This window comes from Palaemon carinicauda, chromosome 28 (assembly GCF_036898095.1).
Source record: "Palaemon carinicauda isolate YSFRI2023 chromosome 28, ASM3689809v2, whole genome shotgun sequence".
In the NCBI taxonomy this organism is placed as follows: domain Eukaryota; kingdom Metazoa; phylum Arthropoda; class Malacostraca; order Decapoda; family Palaemonidae; genus Palaemon; species Palaemon carinicauda.
Window position 1 is genome coordinate 95,613,344 of NC_090752.1, and position 12,500 is coordinate 95,625,843.

Below are 12,500 nucleotides of genomic sequence, written 5' to 3' on the forward strand. Positions count from 1 at the left end.
TCTCACTCTCTCTCTCTCTCTCTCTCTCTCTCTCTCTCTCTATTTGGAAGAAACTGTAGGGGATAAGTTTTCGTAAATTCGTTATAGTGTTTACAATCTTTTCTTCCTCATGGTGTTGCGTACTTGCATTGTAATGAAGGCAATTTTGACCTCTCTCTCTCTCTCTCTCTCTCTCTCTCTCCTCTCTCTCTCTCTCTCTCTCTCTCTCTCTCTCTCTCACAAAGTGTGTTATCTTGATTTGCTCAATCTCATTTTTATTTCTTTTTGACGTCCCCGTGATTTTTGCTCTTCTCTTTTTAAAACATCTCGAATTTCTCTCTTTCTGTGAGACGGTTACCTGATGTCAAAAACATCTTATCATTACTGTGTTTACACCTTTTTGTTTCATCCCGAAGAAAAACTGATTGGAAATAGTATTGTAAATGAACTAAATAAAATCCTTGTGAATAACATAACCCATAAAAGATTTCCAAATCGGGGATTAGATTCTTATATTTACAGTATATTGTACAAAACTACATTCAAAGTAAATCTTTCTATTTAGATTATAATTAGTATTAATTTTCATTAAAATACTTGAAACAGTTCAATACTAAAATGCAAATGTGAACCTGCTCAAATATTCATTAGAAATAATGGTTGTGGAACGGGTATGCAAATGATGCGTCAGCAGAAAGCATTAGGACATCGGAACACAAAGCAGAGAATGTCGGTCATCTCCCCCAAGGGTTTAAGGGGCGATCCATCTCGCGTCTTCCCTGGGGAATCTCGATTCTGCCTTTCTGAAAGTCTTCTTACAACTTTTAAAATGAACAACATTATTTTTCTTATGGTATCGATTTAGTTTATTTTTATTATCGAACTGTTATCATCATCATCATCCGTTACTGGTACACTGTAGAACAAAGGCCTCAGACATGTCCTTCCTCTCGCGTCTGTTTATTGTCTTTCTATGCTGCACGTTAAACTGAATGTTATTATTTACTTTTATTATTGACCCCCTCAGAGTGGGGATACCTTGACGTGGTGGTATATCGCCATGATCAGCAAAGCTTTACTATGTAGTAGGTAGTAAGTTGGCCAGGGCACCAGCCACCCGTTCAGTTACTACCGGTAGAGTGTTACGGGGGTCTTTTTGACTAGCCAGACTGTAGTACATTTGATCCATCTCTCTGGTTACGGTTTCATTTTCCTATTGCCTACACACACAGCGAATAGTGTGGCCTATTCTTTACTTATTCTCCTCTGTCCTCATACGCCTGACAACTTTGAGATTACCAATCAATTCTTCTTCACCCAAGGTGTTGCTGCACTGTAATTGTTGAGGGGCCACTTTTCACTTGGTAAGGGTAGAAGAGACTATTCTCTAGTCTTGGGTAGTGCCATGGCCTCTGTACCGTGGTCTTCCACTGTCTTGGGCTAGAGTTCTCTTGCTTGAGGGTACTCTCGGGGCACGCTATTCTATCTTATTTCTCCTCCACTTGTTTTGTTGAAGTTTTTATAGTTTGTATTTCTAATATTTATTTTAATATTGTTACTGTTCTTAAAATATTTCATTTTCCTTGTTTCCCTTCCTCAGCAGGCTATTTTCCTGTTGGAGCCCTTGGGCTTATAGCATCCTGCTTTTCTAACAAGGATCGTAGCTTAGCAAGTGATAATAATGATAATAATCATAATAGTCAGGCCATAAAGGTTTAAAGGTTGCTCGTGAGTGGCAAAGGCAAGGGACTGACATTTCCCCTATCAAGCAGGACAATGCCCTAGAGACTGATCATATACAGTATTGTATGTTCAGTGCCCAAGCCCCCTCTCCACCCAAGCTAGGACCAGGGAGGGCCAGGTAATTGCTGCTGATGACTCATTAAATAGACCTATAGGCTCCCCCAAACCCCCCAAACCTTAGCTCACAAGGATGGTAAAGTTGCAGACACTAAAGGAACTAACGAGTTTGAGCGGGACTCGAACCCCCTTCTAGAGCGAGGAAAATCATGAAATGAAGGGTTTGGGTTCTCTGTGATAAAACGAAGGCAGTTAATTTCTGAATCTTCGGAAATATACCTAAGGTCAGAGCTAGGACTAGCCTCATCTAGTCTATCAGCCCTACTAGAGGATCCTCGTATGGGGGCTATATAGGGAGGTAGTTTTTTGACGCTCGTGATGAAGAGGTCGAATTGCAGTTCCGGGACTTGTTCCCATCTGGGAGGGAATATGTCTGCGCCCATGGACCATTCCAACTCTACCGGTTTGTATCGAAATAGAGTATCCACCGTCACATCGTGGATCAGTTGTAAATGAACTGCTGGTAGGTGCCGTCCCTTTAAGAGAGGGATGGGAAACTTCACCAAGACTGAATGAGACGTTCGAATGTGACGTCTTATTATCGCTTCGGTGTCCCAGATCAGTCGTAGGGAGCCTGATCTGTGTGGAGGGGGCTTCCCCACCCATAAAAGGGACCAGCAGAGTCTTGGGACTTTCGAGCTCTAATTTCTCTTAGAGAAGCGATTAAAGAGGGACCGATCTCAGTCTTTTTTTATGTGTTCAAGTATTTGATGCGTGTTTTCTCCAAGCTCTTAACACATCTTTCCGGTGTGCCCTTAGCACCAGGTCTGTCACTATAGCGAACTGGGGAAAGTTTTAGCGCTTTTTCCTGTTGGCGTTTTGGTATTCTGACTGAATACCAGAGTCTCTTGACAGACCTCATGAGCTCCTTTTATATTTCCAAAGGAGAGGAGAGTTGATGTGACTGAGGGCTTTGATGGTTTTTAAATGTCGAAACCCCTGAGCTGGAGAAAGTCGAGACTTCTAGAAGCCTATCTTGCATCCGTGATGTCCCAGGGAACCGGGTCATCTCTTTGAATGCACATTGGCCGGACACTTCGGGTGCTGCCCACTCCAGCCTCTTGATCAGGTATATTAATACCTGAACTATTTCTAGGCTTGACTTTGACGTGACTAAGTTCGTCAATCCTTTGAAGATACTTAGGACTGTGAGTCCGACATGTATCTTTCCTAGGATGAATGTTACTCTCTGTAACATGAATTCTAGATAGGAGGAAGAGGGGTTGGTTGACTGGAAGGTTTCGAAGGACACCTTTCAGGTCTGAAAAGACTACGACACCCCTAATTGAAACAATTTTCCATATGTTCAGAAGGATTAACATTCAGAACTTGCGGTTTTTTATCAACTTGTTGAGTGGTGACAAGTTCAGAATGACTCATTGATATCTTGAGTCCTTCTCGTGAACACAAAACAGCCTTCCCAGGAACTCGATGAGCTATAGTTTTCTTACGACCTGTATGCTCTATAGCTCTCAGATATACTTATCCAGGAGGGTTTTGAACTGTAGGAGAAGATAAGGAAATGATGGTAGGGACATTTCTGTTTCCCATCAATGGCTCATCTTGAATAAGCTTTGGACCGAAGGATCGAAGGTCCTGCGATCCTGAGGGAAAGTTACTCCTAGCCCGAATCGTCTTTATGCTTCGAGTAGTCAGTAGGCTTAGACTTTTGACCATCTGCCTGTAGCACCGTGGTCACTGGAATAGTGGGATGTTGTTGAGCAGCCCGGATATTTCCAGCATTTTTTATCTTCTTTTTAGGTTGGGGACCCACAACCTCAGAAGATTTTCTCTTTGAAGGAATGCCCCATTTTTGGAGAAGACTTATGTTCTCCATGGTGGCGTTCTTAATTACTTCCTTAATGAACTCGTGTGGGAAGAGGTTTTAACCCCAGATGTTGGAAGATATTAGCTTCCTTGTTTCGTGTTTCACTGTTGCGTCAGCGAACACAAACTCTCTACATGCTCTCCTGGCCTTCATAAAGACCGTAAAGGTCCTTCACCAAGATAGCCATATGCATTTTGTCTATGACCATGAGCATGTCTGGGGTACTTTCGTAGGTTGAACACAACTCTATGTAGTATTGTAGAGAAAGGGATGTCGCAAGTCTCTCCTTTGACTCGTGTTCATTACACGAGCAATTCAGACAAGTTAGGGGAGACATACCTTGAATTGTCGACTTGCGATGTCCTTGTCTAATTTTTCCTTACTGAAAATGTCAAATGGACTTCCTTCCAATCCTTTTCCTGTCCGGGAAAAGCTGGTCACAAAGGCTTGCACTCATCGAGTGTGGGACATGGCTTTACCCGCCCCTCTACCGCTTTGGCAACAAAAGTAAATGCCTTCCCCATAAAGGGGAATGAGAGTGAAGTAGGAGCAAGAAAGGAAGGGTGTCTGTTATTCAGTGAGAATACCTTCGACTCTGAATAACCCGCCTTTCTCAGACTACCCTGAAAGGATAGTCTGTGCCTTATCATGGTCGAGAATCAAGACCTTTGGTTCGCTCCTTTTCTTCGACTTTGGTTCGTACCTTCAGTCGAACCCAACAATTAGGGAAAGCATCAAAGCTTGGCCAAAATTGAATTTTGTCCAAAGGAACAGCATCTATTTTCTCTGAGATGTAGAGATTGCCATTTGAAATCGGCATCTGCTCCGCAAACCTCCAGGATTGGTTATGGAGCACGTTGTAGGTCTTGATTCAAGGGTCGTTTGACTGACCCCTGGGAAGCGACAAGAGAAGCTTTACGAGGCTCTATCTTGCGTTTTACTTCCTGCTTTTTATTTTGTTTACAAAAGCTCTCTATTTGATTCTTCAGCTGGATACATAATTGTACCACATTATCCAATAGGAGGGGTAGAAGATGAAGATGTCATCATCGATGGCTCTATAGCTGGCATAGGCGGAGGAAATTCCCGACACTACATTATTTTTCCTCTTCTACCCTGGGGCACTTCTTGACCTTAATCCCTAAGGTTTTCTGGCTGACAGGAGCTGTAGTTGGCTCCTGAGGCACTACTGTTTCCTCACTTGCTTCGCGGAAATAGTAGCTTACGCATCCTATCATTAGGTAGGAAAGGTCTTGGAGAGATCTTTTGAAATCCTCTCACCCAGTTGCGTAATTAATATTGCGCTGTATCCCTAATCTCCGTAGACTTGGGATTTTCAAAACCTTTGGACATTAATGTCCAACATATATTGCAAACGTGTGGGGTTCCAATAATGTAGGGATTCAGAAATAATATTGCAGGGGGCATGAAAACCTGCATGTATTATGACTGTAAAAATACTTACTCTTGGCCTTGCAGAGGAGTGCAGCACAAGGTATCTGGTGTTCCTCCTGTAAGGAAAGGAAAACCAAATGAGTATACAATGGATTATCTCCTTGACAATCAACATGCAAATGTCCTTTACAATAGAGTAGCTTAGGATAGTAAGCTATAAAGGGATAGTAGAATACATACTTGTGTACCCCTGTGAGCAAATGCTGTTGCCTCCCCTCAGTATTAACTACATGGAGATTTCTCTATAGTGTAATTCCAAGTAGAAGGACTCTTACCCCTAGGGGTAGAGAAGTATGAAATCACTGTCCCAAAATAATGTTAATACTGTGGGGTCTGGATGACTGATTCTCGATCAGAATATTGAAGAAAACTATTCATTCAATATATGGACGGTACCAGTAGAATGCTCGTACAAGGGTACCCAAGGTATGTCAGAAAATACTACTGTATCATGGTACTGTAGTTTTCTAATTGCAGTAAGTCTATATTGCAATTTACTGGCTACTGTACATCATGTATTGTAGTCTAGTCATTATACTGCCTTCATAGTAGCATATGACAGTATGGTCCATCTAGCATGAAGCCAGCTGGACTAGGAAAATAAAGACATATATTTGTATATACCACTCAGCCTATTTGCTGTAGTCTTCCTACTATATTAAAATATAGAGTTTCCTGATCAGGGAGACTCAAGGAAAAAGGCTCCACCATTTAAGGGTTAGAAGTGTATTACTCCTTCCTTGAAGTGTTTAATATTGTAGGGTAATCCTAATACTGATTTCTAATCAAGATATTGAAGAAATCATATTCATTCAATATAGGATTGGGCTCAGCAAATGCCTGTGTTGGATATCCAAAATATATTGGAAATAATTACTAGTATAAACTATATAGTAGTTTTCTACATGCAGTATATTCTATAATGCAGATATACTGGCTACCTGTATAAAATATACAGTAGTTTAGCCAGCATACCCGGCATGCTAGCTAGAGAGAGAGAGAGAGCATGGAAAAAAGGCTACTCCTTACTGTGAATGTATACAGTAATTAAGGATGTAAAAGTCTAATTTGGCAGCCTTTTTCCAGAGAGGTGGTTCTAATAGAAGGGGAGAATGTACCATTCAGGCTTCCATGCAGCTACAGTACTATTGCCGACAAGGTACCGCCGATATACTGCCGGCCGGCAATTCCAGCAGTACCAGTACAGTCGGCGTGCTGCCAACTGAGACAGCACTATCTGTGCCGGCCTGGCCGGCAGTACCCTGGCAGCAGGACCTGTAGCAGCAGTCCAAGGGAGGACTGAAGAACCTTGGGAACAGAAGGGACTTCCCTATCACGGCCATCATGGTTGCCGGCAGCCATTTTGGCTGCCGGCTGGACCAGGAGTTGCCGGCTAGGCCGGCAATTGCCGACAGATGATGTGGTTGGCGGCAGTATGCTCTGCTGTCAGCCAAAGACATGGCTCGAGAGGGAGTCTGGCTGGCTCCGGCAACCTACCAGCAAAGGAAGGTTGCAAGATGCCAGCCTAAAGAAAGACAATGGCTCAGCCATCAAAAAAGGACAGCGGGGTAGGGAACAGGGTCCTGTAACGAGTGTGAAAGGAACTGGCAAAAATTGTCAATCCTACCACCTGTAAAAGAAACTCTGTTTTGGTATCGGCAGAATCCCAGGGAACAGGAGACACTCAGTTCTCCAATCCAGAGATTGCCGACACAGTTAAGGGGATGGCGGCACTGCCGCCTCCTCTCAACAAAGAAGAAACAGAGTTCCAGTGCCACGTATCCTAGGCTAAAGAAAATTACTCTTCAGCCCAGAGTACTGTGGCATAAGACTAGTCTTTTAGTCGCAAGGAGAAGATGGTATCCTACGATAACTTCAAGTGCGGCTAATGAGGGCTAACCTCCATTGCCGGCCACCTAGCCGGCAGGGGAATGATGGTATCCTACAACCCATTTGCCCTGCCGGCAGGTCGCCGACATAAGACTAAATACTCTTGAGATTCTGACTAAATCCCAAAACCCGATGGTATACCACAACCAACGGTTAAGGGAAGAGGCAGGACAAACCCTAAGTTAGCCATGTCTGAATAAAATTCAAGGCACGGCTAATAGGGATGTAGCCTGAGGCTACACTCAGACGGAAAGAGATTACCCTTAAGTCTCCGAAGAGACGTGTAATGTTTCATAACATTATAGGAGGTATCAGTCTCCACTGAATGAAAACAAAACACGGAAGTAACCGGGGAAAGTCTGAACGTATAAGAAAACGTCTAGGTAAGGTTACCTAGGCTATACGAGATCTCGGTTACCTAAATCACCGAAACTCTAACTATACGATCGACAGAGAAAAGGGGGAAACAAAAATTATGCACATTATCAAAACTTTACAAAAGTAATTGCCTAAATAGCTAAATAATTAAAATAGTTAAATAAAGCTATTAAAAACTGGAAGCCGTTTTGCTATCTAAATAACACATGCCTAACGAACGACGGCGCCATGGCGCCTCCAGTAACTGGCCTAGCTCTTAAACACAATAAAATACTCTAATTTCATTGTGAAACAGGAGCTAAAATATACTCATAGTAAAGACCCGATACTCAACTTTCCAGAGGCAGAAGAAGATGTAGAAAGCATGATGATAATCCTGTAAAACGATTGAAAAGTTAGATCACCAGGAATATCACCGAGCGAGATCGCTACAAAAAAAAGGAATGTCCGCCGTCGTGGGAATGGCGCTGTTGTATTCCCAATAGTATTACGAGAGCAGGGAGAGCCTTTGGACGGCTCCCTTTTGCCACATCCTCCTCGAAGCCAAAACGCTGTTTGGGGTGCAGATTGCTATGGAGGCGTGTCAAGAATGCGTCCGCTGATATTATGCGATATCCTTTGGAGAAATTTTAAGGATATTCGCGCCAGGAGTTAGAATTCTGGATACTTAAAGGTAAAATTCTCTGGGAATATCACTGTAGTACATATATCCCTTAGGAAGTTACTTTAATTAAGGAACTTCCATCACGACGACATGGCTTGAGCCCAAAAATACTTTTATGGCATGTAAGATAAAGAAAAAAATATGATTAATACTCCAAGTGAGCCTTCAGACCAACTGATAAGGATATCATTACATTGACTGATAATGTCTCGAGATGAATCTGCCTTTAGATTTTTGTTGAAAGGCATCTCGTAAAATATGATGTATCCAACTTTATAGGAGAATATTAAATTGATATTTTGGTGGAATGTTCAACGATGGTTCCTGAATTAAGATTCATATCTTCATTTCTTTTAAAACAATGTCTACATTTTTATCGAATATTATATATTTAACGACTTATCTTGTACAAACATGTTTGGAAATTACTTGTTGTATGGTAAAGTGAAAAGAATCAGATGTTTTATCCCCAAAGCCTGATGGTAAGCTTTCTTCTCAATGTTTGATGAAAGTAGTATATATTTCCTCAGATTAGAGGGCATTTATTTAATAATAAAAAACTTAAGTAATACATTTTAAACTGTGTTATTGTAAAAAGCTTCCATTTCACTTCAGTGAATGGTTCCATTCTCACGCCCTTGAATGCTTTAATCAATTTTTGTCTAAAATAATGTGGTTATCTTATAGTTCACGTTTTGCTCTTTCCCGACAGCTTGTTGGATATCCTAAATGTATAGCTATAATATTAGATGAAACAAACATTTCAAAGAAACGCCATTTCCATGGGGTAGAATAGACGATAGAAAAAGCGAATGGAGTTGAAACAATATTCCAACGAAAGAGGATGGAGGGAAAAAGAAAAACGATGGGACCCTCCAGCTTCTCTTACCTCGTTAACGGAATCCGGGAATGGTGTTTTTTTTTTTTTTTTTTTTTTTTTTTTTTTTTTTTTTTTTTTTTTTTGACTAGGGGGAAACCTTTAAGAAATTTTTAAGAAACGCTCCTGGAACTCCGAAGTTGAAAATTGTATTCCGTGTCAAAAGTCGATTTTTGGAATTTTTGGCCTTATAAGTAATATATTTATTGTTAATTTCACTTTTGGTAATTTAAAAGATTCCATGTTATATGCTCCTCTCGCTTGTATCATGAGAGAAGGATTTCTATCGAAATTTTTTAACGTTTCTTATTCCCCATACTGAATAGTTCTCTCTCTCTCTCTCTCTCTCTCTCTCTCTCTCTCTCTCTCTCTCTCTCTCTCTCTCCTCTCTCTCTCTCTCTCTCTCTCTCTCCATTAATGTATGTAGCCTACCTCCGTATGTCGCTGGTAAAATTTGATCGACTTGAAAACAACGATGCCAAGTTAAAACTTTTATCAGAAGAAAATATCCTGCAAATTATATTATCTAAAAACTTTTGGCTTTATATATATATATATATATATATATATATATATATATATATATATATATATATATATATATATATATATATATATATGTATATATATATATATATATATATATATATATATATATATATATATATATATATATATATATATATTTATATTTATATATGTATAATGATGAGATATTTCGATAGTTAAGTAAATGAATTGGAATAAGGAAAGGAAACCAATTCTGAAGATTAAAAAGAGGATTTTAAGATGGATTGACCCCTGATATATATATATATATATATATATATATATATATATATATATATATATATATATATATATACTGTATACATATGTATATATATGCATATATGTATGTATATATATATATATATATATATATATATATATATATATATATATATATATATACATGGTGGTGAATGTTTACACTTCTAACGCCTGTATCTTGAAACTGCCGGATTCAGAAAACAGACTTTGCAATTGTCTCACGAATTTTTATTTAGGAAGTGAAGAAGCTTTTCAGGAGCAGGCCAGTCTATTTTGTTGCATAAGCTATACGTATGAAACACACAAAAACGTCTATAGAGCTGCTCTTGTAGTAGCCAATGCTTCAAACTTTAATAGATTATAAGTATAGATATGAAAATAACAGGAGATGAAAGTAATTTTAAATCACCATGAATGCAACAGCTGGGATTTGTCACCAATCGTTTAATTCTTCAATTGATGCCCATTGCCTATTGTCTGCTAAAGCATGTCAGTCACTGCTTACAAATCATTCATGTTTACTGATTGAAGGTTTTTGGTGAAGACTTGTAAAAAAAAGGTTTAATTTTGTCTAATTTATCAGATGAGTTTGACACTTTTGGTGTTAGCTTAACATAGAAATTAATTAAGGTGGATTTCTCCGTTTTACCCTTGTTAGCTGTTTTCCATTCACCTACTAGCTCTCTCTCTCTCTCTCTCTCTCTCTCTCTCTCTCTCTCTCTCTCTCTCTCTCTCTCTCTCTCTCTCTCTCTCTCAAAATTCTTAAAGGGATAACATATGTAGATCACAACAATCTATTCAAGCTTAGCACAAATCAGTCTAGAGGTAACGGATACAAACTGGAATTGAAAAGTTACAACACCACTCAATGTGGCAAATTCTTGACATACAAAATAGCAAATACTTGGAATAGTCTTCCAGCGGATGTAGTAAACAGTTACATGATAAACGAGTTCAAGAACAAGTTAGACAAGATCTTAAGAACTCTCTGAATGCTTAAACCAAGTCGCTTTACCAAAGAGCAAATGGAGTCTCCGAGTATGGACTAAAACGTCTTTGAGACATCAATCTCTCTCTCTCTCTCTCTCTCTCTCTCTCTCCTCTCTCTCTCTCTCTCTCTCTCTCTCTCTCTCTCTCTCTCTCTCTCTCTCCAGGCAATTTTCAAGTTCTTATAAAAGGAGAACGCAACTGTAGTTGACTAACCTGGCCTATATCATCCAACTGCTTCAATTTTAGTGTTGCCTTTCACTGCAGGAGGAAATAAAGACAACACGATTCATATCTGACAAATATATCAATTTAACATTAAGCCAAATATCTCTCATCTAAATTAAGACTATTATACAATGTATAGTCTTTTCAAGTCTCCTTTATCTTTCGATCTCATTAGTCCCACTGTATGGTAGGGTCGGCAGCTTGAGTTAATTTTCTCTTATTTCTAATCCATGCATCCTCTTCCCCCAGTCCCACTTCACCCATATCCCTCATCAACACATCCATCCATCTGATCCGCTGTATAATCATTTCAAGTAATAAACATCAATAACTAAACTTTTTGCTTCTCTCATTACACGTTTGTCTATAGGCCTACCTAATACCTTATAGAGATGAGTTTGTTATTGTCATTGTGTTGGCCAATTGGTAACGTCCTTGCCTGGGGATTGCCAGACTGGGTTTTGAGTCCCGCTCTAACTCGTTAGCTCCTTTGGTCGCTGCAACCTTGCCATCCTTGTGAGCTAAGGATGGGGTGTTTGGGGGAGCCTATAGGTCTATGTGCTGAATTATCAGCAGCCATTACCTAGCCTTCCCTGGTCCTAGCTTGGTGGTAGAGGGGACGTTGGGGTTCATAAGTATATATGGTCAATCTCTATGGCATTTCCTGCTTACTGGGGCTTTGTCAATATCCTTTGCCTCTGCCATGCATGTGTGGCCTTTAAATCTATAATACTTGTAGCAACAAATGATGGCACTTAATAATTCATGATGCGTTTTTGCGTGATTTCTACCACTTTTTAAGGGGAACTTAAACTTCTCTTTTTTTTGGTAATGCTTATTCCAGTGTGGCAGCTTCTGTAAATATGAAAACAAAATTCAATATTTTTTGAGAAAAGCTTTTCTCATTCATTCATTGCATCTTTAATTCCTAGTTATCTTTCATTTTATGAGAGTTATTTTATTCTCATTGGTGTCTCGCAATGAAAGTGTTTGCCAGTTTTCTGCTTAATTGACTTTTTAAGATACAGATAAAAATATTCTTGTTAGACAATATCCTTTGGTATATCTTTTGCTTACCAAATTTTTAAACTGGCACTTTTACCTGTTTGCCCAATACTTTATTTATATTTAATAACCTCTTCCTGATAATTTTTTTTTTTTTTTTTTTGCAAATTTTGGAGAACGTGAAAATGTCCAAAGGGCAGTCTTTTTTTTTTTCTCGATCAGACCTGTATTTGCTGCTTTTACAAATGAGTGAAACTTACGGTCTACGTCATGAATCTAGTAATGTCTATTTTTAGCCACGACGTATATATGATATTCATTGTAGTGTCTATTTCAAGCCTCGACATATATATATATATATATATATATATATATATATATATATATATATATATATATATATATATATATATATATATATATATATATATATATATATATATATATATACAGTATATATATAGTTCAAAGAATATATCAGAAAATTACTTGCGTGCTATTCTTTCGTTTTCTCTTTTTATTCATATCTTTTGCCT